Raw genomic sequence first — 15,341 nt, forward strand, 5'->3', positions numbered from 1 at the left:
AATATTATGTACTCTCTAGTATGTTGCTAATAAGAAAAGCCATTTATTGTGGTTGACATATTGGAACACTAATTTCCCTTGGCAAATCTCTTTCACTGAATGAACAGCCATCTTTTTATAGGCCTTGCTTCAGGAATGCTTGCAGATGATTCCTCAGTCATGTGGTTAGGTCAGTCTAAAGCTAAGTTTTTGTCATGTGCAGGCAAACCTCACCTCCAAGGAGGGTCAGCAGAGAGTACAGTCATCTGACTCAGAGTACACAAAATAACACAATGTTATGAATATACTATTACAATAGTTTGGGTTTGATAGCGGGATTTCACTGAGTAGAAGTTTTCACTGTGTCTTCCATGATTATCTTTCTGTCCATCGCCTTTCCCTGAAAGATTAGGTACTTCAGATCACATATAATGTGAACAATGTATGGTACAGGAGGAAACCAATCTTAAAGAAAAATCTCTGAATGGAAAAATGAAAGAGTAAGTATCTAAAATTTTTAGGGAATATGGAGAATATTCAGAAATTGCCTTTATTTTTTGTGGTATCTAAGCTGAAGAATTTAAGATTTTTATCCAACTCTCTGAAAACTGTTAGAGGAAGGTAGCAAGCACAGCATCAGCTGACCTTAAAAGCTCACCAGGCTCAACCCCTGCCCATAAAGAAGGTCAGCTAAACCTATGTAATTCTTGGCAGATGCTTGTCTAACCTTAAATATCCTCAGTGACAAATCCATCATATATCTCCATATTCAAACCTATTCAGTGCGTAATTATAAATTACCATTGGACCTTTGTAACGACAAATGCAAATCTCTGGTTTCTTGCCTGTTTTCTGTACGTATGGAGAATATATTATTCCATTCTTCTTTTACATATCTGAATACTCTTTCCATGCCTGCCATTGATTTTCTCCTCTTCAGCATAAACAATCACGGGTTTTTGCAGTCTCTCCTTGTAAGTCATGTTTTCAAGATATCTGATAGACTCCTGCTGCAGCAAGAGCTATATACAGAAAGCTGTGTTGTGCATTATTCCAATTAAAAATAAAATATGCGAATCATCACATTTTCAAACAGCTGTTACAAGAACAAGATGAAAATAAGGAAGAATTCATGTTTTTCTCTAGAAGAACTGACTACCAAATATCCTTATAAAATAGTAATTCTATTAAGTTGGGAAGGTGGTCAGGCATACCCATTTTTACATTAAAACCACATCTACTTCATGGTTTCATTAGAAGTTGCTCTTGCTGCTTGGATAGAAGACAGAAAACATTTATAATGAGGTTCTGAAGAGAGCTGATGGAACCTATGACCCTAGGAAAGCTGCTTTTGGCCTGTGGCAGAAGCTGAATAATTGTATTGCCCTTTGAATTATAGATTGGATAGAAGAACCTAAAAAACATATTCTTGCTGTTCACTTTAAAGAAGCCTGAAAAACATTTCTCTTGCCTGGGTCCAGAAGCATTTATGAAGAGAAAGAGAACTTTTTCCACTACTTAAGAATTAAGAAGCAAGACCTAATGGAGAGTTATGTTGTCAAATGTTTTTCATCACTTGACATGTCAGCAACAGGATTTGGGCAGGTGCTATGAGAAAAATAGAGCACGTGTTTATGCACATTCAGCACTCCTTTGGAGGTGCTCCTTCCTCACACTGTCATTTGGGCTGCATTCAGCACGTAGGATGCTTCACCATAGATTTTTTATTTTGCCAAAGATAGTAATGTTTAACAAGGGAGACCTTGAAAAGGTTTGGAAAGAACTATGATACCTGGGCTAATGCTGAAAAAAATAGGAGGAGATGAGTATCAAGCCTGTACATCTGAGATATCTCTTTTCCTAGGTGTGCCAGTATAGAAGGTAAATCACTGTAAGGTCTATGCTACTGTTAATATGCCTGCTCCAACAAACAAGGAATAAATATAAAAAATCATCTGAACAGTAAACTTCCATCAAGAAACTGATTTCTTAAGTGCCCAAAGCAGTAGTTGAAGTTATAGTTCTGAGATTTTATAACAAGATATTTCAGGTCTTTTCCACAGATCTCAAAGAAAATTGGTGCAGTTACAGTCATATAATTAAGTAAAAAAGGAGAATTCAGTCTTCACCTAACTGAAATTTAGCTAAAACTCATGTTTCCCAAAAGGAACGGGAAAATACTTACATGAGTTTAGGGTTCTTCTGTTTGCTTGTTTGTTTGGTTTTTTTTAAACTGCAACAGGATCTCTTGCAAACTGAACAGTCATGAAGTACCTAGTGATTTTGTACTCACTGTCATGCAATTAAGGGAAATGCAGTGATATCCAAACCCAGACACATATCAATGTCATGACTAAAAATCTTTTCCAAATCAAATATGATTTTCAACTCCACTGCAAAAATTGAAACCACAGAGAAAGTAAGGAAAGGTACCGGTACAAGTGACTGTCAGCATACTCTCTCTTTTAGAGCCTAAAATTATTTCTGTAGTACTAACAGGTATATAATAATACAAAGTCACTACTTTAAGAAAGACAGACTTAAAAAAAAGAGGTGCCACTGAGGTCCTTGCTCAAATGAAGGAGGGACAATTTGTATTATGTAATTTACCAAAAGATCTCAAGAATATGTTGAAATGTGTATTAGAAGATACAATATTGAGAGACTGAAAAAGTACATACGTAGTGATCTTGAATAAAGAGTGACACTGAAGAGACCACTGATGCTTGCCATGGAAGCTAAAGAGAAAAGTCTAATCAAGCAAAAGAGTCCAGTTAATTAAAAAGCAGAAATGGGTGTTTTTATTGATGCCAACATAAATATGTTTATATACGTTTTGTAGACCGGTGTCAATTCCCTGGTACGGCTCTACTGGAAGGAACAAGAGCAAAAGAGGTGACATGGTATTTTTCACATAGTAATGTAGGAGAATACAGGATGATACAGCAAGGACAATTTTGAGTGCTTTTTACTTAAATGTAATGTGGACATATCTCCACAGATATATGATTAAACATGTCTTTGTTATCCCCCCCTGACTCTCTCAACAGACAAAGGCAAACAAGAAGCGTTTCTTATTAGAAACTAAGCTGCAATTATTCTGCACAGGTCAGGAAACAGATATGAAAAAGTATTAGTTTTTATCTTGGATATGTAAAAGGTTAAGAGAAAAATACCAACATGATATATTCATTACTAACAGGCACATAACAGTACAAGGTCACTACCCTAAGAAACATACCTCAAAATATTTAGATGCTACTGATGGGTTTAGGTCAGCTGGTTTTTGTCTTCTCTCTTCAATAAGTTCCCAGTTTTCTTGTTGATTGCACAAATGCTTGTGTACAAATCGCTCAGAGACTCACATGTGAAATATCCCAAGAGCATATGCATGAAACCAAGGCTTAAGGACTTCCCATGGATGAAGGAAGGCAGTGCACTCTACATAAATATTTTTTCTTCTAATGAAAATTAGAAAATAACCACCAGAGAAAACAGTGCTTAAAAAGGACAGTAGTTTCAAGAAAAAAAGAATAGGTGGAAAAATCAAAGCAAGAAAAAACAGAATAAGTATTCCATAAAAATTCTGATGTGTCACATAAAAATGTATAGTGGATTTGCAGAAGACCACTGTAAAATAAGACATATCTGGTATTGACCAAGATTTTAGTTGTTCTGTGTCTTAAGTCTCACGTTAACTTTGCAGAAGGAAAAGCTGTGCAGAACCTCCTAGCTACCCAAACCTGAGAAGCTAATTAACATGACAAGGGGCCATAACAGCTAGGGCAAGCACAACAACTCTTCCTTTCAGGGCTTGGTCTCATATCTCTGATTTGCACCATGTAGAACCATACAGTTAGTCGAGGATTTCCTATGTGAAGCTCTTTGATTTATTTATTTATTTATTTATTTAATGATGTTTCACAGTAACAATGAAGATATTGTCAAACATTAACTCTGTCTTGAAGTCTTACAGTAGTGCTCCTGGTTTGTTTTAAAAAGTTGGACTACTAGAGTGTATTCTTGTCTAGCTGGCTGAAAACTTTACTCTTATTTTCCAAATTAACACATTTAAGGTCATCAGACAATGTAATTTCCTACCCCCATTATAATACGAAACAGATGATAATAATTAAAGTTCTGAAAAACTGTGGGGTACCTAGAACTGTTGTTGCTTAGTATAAATCCTGATCAGCTTGCTCAGGCTGCACACATCTGTAAATGGGTGACTCCAATTTGTTTGATGTTTCATGTGTCCATCTCTCTTTTCTTGACTCAATCACGCTTTGGGATATATGGCTTTATAATTAAAAAACATTGCCATCCATGAGTCATGTATGAGAGGTGAAGGTAGATCAGACCTCATTTATAGGTATAACTCTGATTTATTTTGGATGGTTGGCTCATGCCTATAATTATATATTTAAATAAATAAATCTACATTTGCTGTAAGTCTGTCAAGCATGCAGGAGATTCACAGCCTTTTTTTTATGTGCAAATATCACATCTACATACCTGTAGATACAAGTGTGTCTAAAGGAAATTCGTTAAAAATAATGTGTTAGTGACCATGAGCAAACAGAATTTTCTCCATTTGCTTTCTCTCTTTGAGTGGGAAAAGGCTCTGAAGTACCTTTCAGACTGAACTCAACAATCTTTTCTGAAAGCTATACAAGCTTAAACAATTAATTTAAAAAGGCTTTTTGCTGCTAGGTTTTTCTGCAAATACTTAGCCAGAGATGATTGTAAGGATTGTTTTTTTAGTTGGTTTTGTTTCCAACAGGAAACACTATTTTTGACCTTCAATACCATCAAAAGAAATAAGACAAACATGACAAATATTGCACATAAGTGTTATCAAACATACCAAAAAGTGAACAGATTTCAACTTATAACTGTTTTAAGGACAGAAAATACTTGGATTAAAAAGGCTTTTCAATAGAGGAAGATATAAAAACAGTGGCTGAAAGTTAGCCCAGTATGTCTTGTGCTTTTTATTTTCAAAGTATCACAACAACAGTCATTAATAACTGGACCAACAACAACAACAACAAAGGTAAATGTACATTCTTTATGTTCTGATGTTTTCAAATTAAATCTCAATGCCTTCTGAAAGATAGGCTTCCTTTACATAAGACCTGCTGGGCTTTATTGCAAGACTGATGAAACGCAGTACTGTAGTGTTCTGGTAAGTGATCTAACTAGCTGACCATGTGATTTCTTCTGTCTTTAAAAGGTAGTAATCAGTTACCAATAGCTTCTTTTTTTTTTCTGCTAATACAACAAGTCTCTGTCTGAATATGAAGGATAATGCAGTAAAGAAGCACTGCAAAGTACATGATTTTTATTTAACCTTTAAAAGCTGACAGTCAAGCATGTCAAAGCATATAGTTTTGCACTGGAAAGATCAAAGCGTCGTTGTTGGACAACCATATTCAGCAACAGCCAAGCTCCAGTCTAGCAAAGTTCCTAGGTATGAGTGCAATTCTAAGCTCAAGTTCATGCCTAGTAAAGCAAATTAAACTAGAAAACTGAAAAAGTTATGCATATGCTTAAATGTCTTTTGGAGCAAAACCCAATGCAATAACCCTTGTGGCTTAACAGGGGATACAGTTGCCATCATCATGACATGAAATGCATTTAAGAGAGGTTCTAACACAGCATGAGAAGCATTTTTATAACATTATGCAAATTGTTTTTTTTTTTTTTGCAGCTAACTGCAATGCTTTGAAACTCCTATTAAAAATGAAATTGGTGTTAAGAAACAGTACAGCTCAGCAAAGAGAAGAGCATACTTCATTCATTTTCAGTGGGGTGGAGGTTATAAAGAACATAGTAAATATTTGGTGTCTGCCTTGCAAAGCCATTTCTACAATTTGAGAAATAAGGGACACAGAGAAACTACATAAACATCCACATGAGGTATTAAATCTCAGGGGAGTCTGGGTTCTGTGTGGCTTCAGGGGAAAGAAAAGAAAAAAAAAAAGAGAGCTCATCTCTTTGAGTTCCATACCAATTTGTGAAATGGCTCTTATAAAAATGCCTACCCTCATACATATGTAAATAGTATAACTAATTTTCTTTCCACGGTTGTCTAGTGGGCCCATATTAGAGCTATAATATCCTTCATGTGCTTGAAATAAAATAGTCAGCATTACTATTATGATAAAATTAACAAAAAACATATAAAACAAGTCAAAGCAATATTAAAAGAATAATACCTCAATTCTCTTTTTCCTCACTATTTTTTGCACAGATATTGCTGTTAGGAAAATCCACAACATCATCAAGCAATGCAAAAAGTCCTTATACTACTCTACATAATAGAGAAAAAATTGGTAGCTTTGGTAATCAATGCTAGCTAACCTCCTATTATCAACCCAGAGTCATCAGCTTTATTCCATTCCAGTAGGACTCTAAGAACCAGCTGTCCTTAATCTGATCTGCTCCAGTCAATCATGGTTTATCCTGAGCAGCAGGGAGAGGAAGATTCAGGTGTTGACACTTGCTCTTAATTCCTGTGCGCTGCTGAAGTACTGATGCCCAGCTGTGGTATGATCAGTGTGCTTCCTGAGTTATCCGTCTTCTGAGTTTTCCAGTTGTCCTTCGTATCTATTGGTTAGTAGCTTGACTAACAACAATCCCTTCTAGTGAAGTTTGGATAGGTGCGTTGTGGATTTTTCTTGCTTCTTACAGTTTATATCTATGTAAGCGTTGAATAAAATCTATCTAAGGCTAGATTAAAGAATTACCTAATTCTCTGTATAAAAGCTGTGGTTGTTTTATCTCTGCCATACTAGTCACATAGGTGGATTTATACTTCCTGAAAAGTAGCCTAGTTTAGCAGGGCCTTCTTCAGTATGTTTAGCTAAAAATTACTTCCTTTTTACTTTACTGTAAGGTTCCAGCTACATAATATAGAAGCTGTAGGGAGTAGGTAGGAGTGAGGTGAAGAAGTGTGTGTGAATTTTAATAGCTGTTTCACTTTAAATGTGTTTTATTATTGGTTCTCTTATTTCTTTATAGTAATTGCAGAGGAATTGGTTTTAAAATTTTCTCTTTTTTTTTATGTTAGTGGTTTAATATTTCAGTACTGCAGAAAAAGAGTGAGATGAAAGTTAACATGAACAGAGAGTTAATATTCTCTGTAGGAGAAATCATGGTGCCAGAAATTGCTTATATCTGTATTATTTTTCAGTTAAAATGCTGCCAGAAAATATGGATTCAGCTTGGGGGGGATATATTTTTTTTTTTAATCAAAAGGAACTTCATCTAGTCACTACATGAATATTGATTTGTACTTAATCTGTTTTAGAGTGCTCTAAAACAGCTGAGTTTTAATCTTGAAGTTAATATTATTTAATGGGATAAACTAATGTTGGTAATATTTCTTCTGATAGAAAATTTCTACTGTAATGAGGAAAAGAGTTTAGAAAAGCTCAAAAGGAATTAGTCCATAGGTTGTTGAGGAAACATATCCTGACACATACGTGTCCATTTAGGACCTGATATTATTATACTCATAGGTAAAGTTTTTATTTCAGTAGGAGTAAGTTTTGTGATGTATGGTAGTTTAATTAATATTTGTTTTCTCATCGAAGTGATTTGTTTACTTCTTAGAACATTTAGGTGGCCTTTAGGTGGAGGAGTAGGGGAACTGTATGAAATAGAAAAATGGAAGAAGTAATGTTAAGATCATGATCAAGGAGTATGTTTATGTGAAAAAGAAATATAATTAAGCATTTCTGAAGGAGTAATGTTTCTGTAATGTGAAACTAGATCAACGGGAGTGAACATATCGTTAATTATATACTGACAATTTACAAGAAAAATCAGTATAGCTCTGTTGATGTTAAGACAAATACACCATTTTACAGTTTGGCCTATGTTTTATCTTCCTAAACCACTGAAATTAATCAAGCTTATTACCTTGCTCTACATAATTATATTTTTATCTAGACAGCTGTTACTGAAACCACTCCACCTCAGTGAATCAGTCTTCCTATTTTCTGATGTCCAACGCTACGTAATTTGTTAACAGCAATTGTTCTTACAGAAATATGATTTTAAAAGTGGAAAACAGTTTCAAATGGGTGCCATCTAGGGACTTTCAAAGTAAATGTTACTCTTCTTTCTGACAGCTTTTTAGATGGTGAGTGTATTTTTGGAATTAGGAGGTCAATTAAGATGAGATCCAGGGACATTTATGGAACTGTGAAAAGTCATATTAATCCTTTTGGATTCGGTGATTGGGTCAAAATGCAGGCAATCAGAGTACTTTGATACAGTTTGCTTTAAAAGAATTTTGAATAGGTGTAGCAGATGTTTTCTAATGCAATTTGAGCACCCCAATTAGTTTTAGTTTGTGGGGTTTTTTTGTGTTGTTTTTTTAAAGTGACAGAAGTTGGGTGGGCAAATGAAAGAAACCATACCTCAGTTGACAATCAGTAATTGAAGGAAAACTAATGAAGTAACTGAAGGGAAAAAATTAAATGAAATGGGATCTTCCTGTGAAAAGTGTCCTTTTTTTATTCTCAGAGTGAAAATATGGTCATTAGTTATCAACACTACAATGTCAAAGAAGAAAAACACCTTTCTATTTTTATGTTGTTGTTTTCCATTCTTATTTAAAATTTGGGACCTGAATGTCTAAGTATATATTGTTCCCTGCTCAGTGGATTTGGACAAATAAATACAAAGCATGATATGAATAAATGTGTAAAATGAATTAGTTTGTAATCTGTAATTTGACTCTTTTCCTCCTTCAGGGTGAGGAACTAAAGTTTAGGCATAGGGAAAGGATACATGGAAAGTAGTAATTTAATTTCCCTCCCCACCCTCATGTGCAGATCTGGTCAGCTAGCATCTAATTAACAAAGACTGCTATGGTTATTAAACAGATTATTTTTTCTCTTTTTCTGTTTTGATATGTGAATTTATATTGAATTTTCTTCTCTGCAAACAAATTTCTGATAAGCAACTGTTCTTGATTCCTGGAAAAGTTCTGTAGAATAGATCACAAAAAAGCAAAATACAATCTCTTATTTTGTCACACTTAGTGCTCTTATTATTAGATCCTATACAGCCTGACAGTCTGCGCTATTTATGTGCAGGCAAAATTTTGGCCAAAAACACTAACCAGAAAATAAGATTAAATAGAAAGGGGACTGTAACATCTAGGAAGAGCTTTTCTAAAGCATTCTGTAATTGCAAGAAAAGTGTAAGATTTGCCAGTGTGTGGGTTTATTTGGTTCATATTCACCTTTGTAACAATAAGTAAATGTGTGACGCAACGGTTTTGAATCATACTGCATTTTTACCACCTAAAAATAAATTACCTTGTACTCAGAAGGCCGTGTTGTCTATCTTGTTCTCAGATGAAAGAATCGTGTGTATCATAAACCCTTAGGAGATCCAAATGGACAAAGAGGAGTTAAGCACAGTGACAGTCTATGATCATTGCAGCAAGACATCAATATGCAAAAAATTATTCCATTTGTTTAAGCCCAGTTCTCTTCCCAGTTTTTGTGATCTGTAGGTGACGGTGAGGCAGCCAGCGAGGAAAAGGCAGTCCCCTCATCAGCGGGGAGACTTATGACTGAAGTCTCTTAAATAAGCACACATCTCCATTATTTAATAAAGAGGCAAAACACGGAGAGAGAACTTCAGACAACTTGGATAACAGGTTTAAAATACAATGTGGCTACTAAATAGACAACTGGAATAAATGGGTTAGGAAATGCATTTAAAAACTGGAATTTCTTAAAGTGTGGAATTGCTTAAAATGTTTGAACATTTTATGTGTGGATGAAACTAATTTAGGGGCAAACAACCTTTTTTACAATTGCTACAGGGTACTTCAGTAACTAAGATAATGCTATGTATTATACTGCAGAATAAAAAGACTGCAACAACAAAAAATGTAGTATTCTCATTAGAATATGATGGAACTCTTCTAGAATACTGTATGAAACGTTGGTCTGAGTGGGATTTATCACTCCGTAAAGGAAGCAACAGCAAACAAAAACTATTGAGTTTTAAGAAATCTGGCATACAGTCAAAAGTGATGGGAATTGATATCATCCATGATTTTAAAGCATTTCTTGTTTTTGCTTTGGTTTGGGTTTTTCTTTAATTACATTAAAAGACTCTGTTAAATTTTTTTTTTTTTATATTACTTCTGTTTTCATGTTGGTATTTGATTTTAAAAAGAAATTATTTTAAATGCCTAAGACAACACTTTAAGCCTTCATTCACTATTAGTGACACCTTATTCACGTTATTAAGGAGAAAAATCTTCTGGTTATAGTTGTAGTATATTATAATATGGCTCCAAGAAAGTTGAGGTCAAATAATGCAGTCCTTACCACACAGACAGGATCCAGCTACACCTGTGGAATTCTCAACTGAAATTTGTCTAGCAATGTTCTTAAAAATAATCTGTTATGACGCTGAGTTGTTCTTAGAAAATTTCTGGCCTGAATCTTCCTCTCCACCATACAGGACCTTCTCTTATTCTTGAGAGTAAAGAAAATAGACTGTTCTTTTCATATGTGCAGCAGTTCTCAAAGGCTACAGTGTCTTTTTCCTGTTATCTCTCCTGTTTGTTAAACAGTACCAATTTATTCAATTTTTCCTTTTAGGTTAGTGAAACCAAAACATGAAAGATGGCCCAGTTTTGGGTGGTGGGAAGTGCATACTCTTCAAGACATTTCTTGTGCAGAAATATCATATTTATATAGGTATAGTCTATTTTGGAGATATTTTATTAACAATTTTTAAAGTGATATTTTCATGATATAAAATAGGATCTCACAACTAGACTCTAAAGATGAATTATGAAATATACTAAATAACACTTTACAGAAACTACGTTTATCTAAAGGAATACCCTTTGGGACTGGGATACTTCTTATGGCAACATCTAATTTTGTTACATCTATTTAAATTTAATTTCTAGCATAATGCTGTAGACCTTAATGTAATGTGCATACAGTGAAAAGACATACTCAGAAACCAGGTATCATTTAACACTAAGAAATCTAATAGCGTGAGAACTCATTTTGTTTTGAATGCCCCAAAGTTAACTTAGCGTTCAAAAAAGTTAAGAACTTCATAGAGTTCAAAATATTGCTCAAGTCTAGTCCATTATCTGACTTAGTAGACTTCTACTATGCAGTGATCATCTTATACTGTTTCAAAAGTACTTGTCCTTTGAATTAAAAACTTGATGTCAATCAAAAAGTTATTAATTTCCATACCAACAGACAAGGCTACATTTACCTATACTGCTCAGGTCTTAAAGGTAGTCAGCATAAGATCTTAAAGACTAAAGGTTTTATGTAAAATAAGAGGGGATGTTTTGTTAGCTAAAAGCCTGAGGCTAAATGCTGTACTGTTTTCAAAAAGCTTTATAAATGTCATCAAAAACTTGGACAAGCCCTTCCTGTTCTAGTTAGATGTATAGCACTAAGTCACAAATTATCAGCTGTGTGGATTTCCTTTAAGGGAACATAAGTAACCAAACTATAAAACATTTTAATACCTGAACTGGGTAGTAGAATAGGAACCAAATAGTATCAGGCATTCAAGATACAAATGCTATATTAAAGATAACTGTAAAAATTATTTTCTGCGATAATTTAGATTCAGAAAAACTAGCATAAATGAGGTTTACCACTCCATTGATAGAATTCATTCACCTGTCTGTTGCATAAGCTCTTCTTTTTTTCCTTTTACTAAAGGGTCAGAGTTTTTAAAATAAATGTTTATCAGCATCTGACATAGAAAGAGGGGGGAAAAACATTTATCCTCAAATTACGGACAGGAAAAGCTCAGTCTTTAATGCATATGTTTCCTAAAACTCTTGTTAATGCTATAATGATATTAAGATATTTAGGATAGTCTTTCCAAAATACCAGTGCTAAATCTTAAGTAAAATCAAGTCAAATAATAATTGACTGACTTTGCTTCCTCCTTGGGTAGGTAATACATGGTTCCTGTTGCCTAAACTTTGAAAAAAGGATATGATGTCGGTTTCCCATCTCCCAAATGAATTCCCCATTCACTAGATTATTTTTTTTTAATTCTGTTCCCTGTTTTTGGCTGATAAACCTTTATTTGCTGTTTCAGGAGCTCTTTCAGCTCTAGAAAAAACAGTTTAAAGTATAAGCTGAATTTGGTGACTTATTACTCTCCTGAGGGGAAGGACGAATCTTATGACTTTTGCATCTGGAGTAAATGACCATGACTCTACATATATTGATGTTCTTAATATGGCTGGAGCATGCTTCAACATTTGTTTATTCCTAGTGTTCTAACAGCCTAAAACACATACTAAGCATTAAAATAACAGAAGGAAAGGAAGTTGATGATGGTGTTTTGGGGTTTTGTTTTTGTTTTTGTTTTTTTTTTACCCTAGCTCTTTCTTAGTTGAGTGAAGTGCTACTGAATCGTAAGCAGTTATCCTGTGACACCTTTCTGATTATCCCTCTGAATAATATAGTGTACTGGATATTGACATATCTATTAAAAATTGCTGATTTAGGGTGGCTCCTAAAGACACTGAATTGAAGGAGAAAGAAATGAGAGATAATGCAGTTTTAAGGGTGAAAGGGAATGGTTCAAACAGGAACCATCCAACTTCTCACTTTATCAACTATGACTTTATCAAATATGACAAGGATATATATGCATGTTATTAGCTGGAGAAAAGTGAAATAATTAGAGTGACTATTCCTTTCTTCTGGTAAAAGCATGGGCTTCTAGTTGCCCCTTAAAATGTAAGTTATCTTATTTTAGCCTACTGAATACATAAAACTAAGAGGGCACTTCAGAACTTGGAGGCAATATGAATGGAACATACCTAGAGAAGGTGCTATTCTAATTTGCATTTTTCTTCTGTTTCTACAGTGGATTTTAAGTATTTATTTATGAACATAGAAAGGGAAAGCAGTGAAATACTGAATTCAGCTAAAACAAGAATCATTTTACCAAATTAGAGTTGGGGAGCTGATGTAGTTTCCTTTTCATCTACTGTGCAATATTTCTAATTTAAAGAAAAAGTAAATCCGAATTGCATGTTTATACTGACTTATGCCAGCTATGTTCCTAAAACAACAAAGCAGCATCATTATCTACTAGGATTCTAAAACTAAATCATCATGCCAGTGCTCAGGCATTATTTAAAAGGCTTAAGTAGACTTCCCAGGGAGGCTCATTTCCATCCAAATCAAATCTATCCCAAGTGTAACCCCACCCTATTTGTAATGCCTGGTGGGACACTTAGGGCTTCTGTTGTTTATGAAGTATTGCAGTGTAAGTAATTTGCCTGCGTAAGAGATCTATAGCCTGAAGGTCAAAGGTCTTGATGGCCTGTGACCCAGAAACAAGAAATGTTTAGCCTTTCTGTGTACATAAAGTTTGGCCACTTCAAAACCTTTTGAATGTGCCTGTGCTGTGCCCCTGCAGCTTTATGTGACTCTTCTCTCAACGGTAATTGTTTTAAAAATTCCTTTAAAAAATAGTACCTTGCAGGGACTGCTTGGCCTCCCAGAGTATGAATAAAAAATACATTCACTGTCACAATCGAGTTCTCAGGAGTGAATGATACGCTTGCTTAATAATTTGTTCCTTTAGGTTACTGTGTAAGCAGTAGCCTAAACCATGATTTCAAAGATAGTATTTATCTTCATGGTTTTAATGACCTGTGCAACTTTGGGTATGGTAATTTAGGCTTGCTTGTTTTCCTGTGTTCCATAAAGTCTCAGCTTACAGTAATGCGGTATATATAAATAACTTACATGTTACCTGAGAAAAGAACTTTGTTTGGATAACTTCAGGTATCTCTCAGATGCAAGAAAGGATTTTGCCAAATGGTCTGGAATCTATCACTGCAGCTGCTGGATCAGGCAGCAAGGGAAATTAATCCAAAAATATGCTAAAAATTTGAACAAAAACAGGGATTTTAGTGCAGCTTCCTTCCCAGACTTGGGTGTGACCTGAGCAACATTTTAACTCTTTTTATTTGAAGTATGCTAACCACCGTGTGATCGTCTCTCAAGGTTCTTGGCAATGAGACTTTTATGGTAAGGTGAATCTCTCCCTTACCTTAGGGCTCAGTGTTAGTTCTCATAACATTCCTTTTTTGGTAGAAAACTGCTATGCAATGAAAAGCCCTGTTAGAAATACATAGTCTAAACCTGTATTAGGCAAAATAGTTCTGAGGAAGGTCAATCAAATCTCCTTAGGTCTCCAATTTGCAGATTTGTTTCTTTTCACTACTGATGAATGGAGACAGGTAGCAAAATAGGGTCTTAAGAGCAAAAAAGAAATTATATTGTGGAACTAGTAAATGGTGGGTTAACGGGGAGAGTGAGGCTCTTTATCCATCAGTGGTTCACGATACAAACTTAGGCCAATTCTGAGCAGAAAAGCTCTACTTTACATTACCCCAGCAAAGAGCTTCTCTGATGCAGCTATGTTGGTCTCCCTCACTATGTACAGCTGAAACAGCAGGACATACAGTAGGCAAGCCATCGTGAAGTGGGATTAGGGTAAGAGTGTATACCTGGGACCTTCTAGCAATTCTAGAGTAAGTCATCTAGACTTGGTGTTTAAGGAATATTCTGCAGATATTGAGTGTCCATATTGCTCCAGTTACATGCTTATTTAGCTGATTTAGTGTTTATATGCCAATTAAATTATTTGACTTAAGTCAAATCTCTGAGCTACTTCCTTCTCAAACTTTTCACACACTTGCCTTTTTTGCAACCTTTTCTTGTGGAGTGAGGGACTAAAGAAAAGCATGTTTAGACTATTAAAGCTTTAACATTTTCTTTTCAAGGGCTGGGGCAGGGGTAGAAAGAAAAAGCATCACTATTGACTGCAACTGTAATTAGCAGTACTCTATGTAAAACAAATACGTTTAATTCATGGTTATACTTTGTTGTAAATTACTTATTAATGCTTCAGTTCTTACTTTTGCTCCAGTTATCTCAAACTTCAGAAATATATTTTCATGAATTTCATTAATCTTATTACGTAAAGCCCTGTGACTGAACAGATATTCACGTGGTTCCAAACAGTGGGGTTAAATGTATGTTTTTATGGCATTTTACAGGTCTCTGACCCCTTGAAGCTTTTGTTATACCCGAACTGGCTAAAGGTAGGATGACAACTGACAAACCTAGATGGAAAGAAAAACTAGGGTGCAGTTCTATATGCAGTTTGTAAATTATTCACATTGTTATTTTATTTGTTTTAGTGATATCTTTAACTGGCCATTGATACAAAAAAAAACACTGTAAATTAGAATATGATGTGCTTTTCTAACTACATCTTCTTTACATAGCATGACATGC

The 15,341-nt window shown here is 34.8% G+C and overlaps 1 long non-coding RNA gene across 1 annotated transcript in view; it reads right to left on the reverse strand.

Moving 5' to 3' along the window:
• Positions 1-3,949: 3,949 nt before the first annotated feature.
• Positions 3,950-15,341, reverse strand: part of LOC135313067 (uncharacterized) — a 33,221-nt gene continuing 21,829 nt past the window's right edge. The window contains exons 5-6 of the long non-coding RNA XR_010372655.1: positions 9,318-9,383; positions 3,950-7,636 (exon numbers count right to left, since the gene is read on the reverse strand). This is a non-coding gene — a long non-coding RNA (uncharacterized LOC135313067). The remainder of the gene's footprint in view (positions 7,637-9,317; positions 9,384-15,341) is intronic.

Source organism: Phalacrocorax carbo, chromosome 4, assembly GCF_963921805.1.
Source record: "Phalacrocorax carbo chromosome 4, bPhaCar2.1, whole genome shotgun sequence".
Classification (NCBI taxonomy): Eukaryota; Metazoa; Chordata; class Aves; order Suliformes; family Phalacrocoracidae; genus Phalacrocorax; species Phalacrocorax carbo.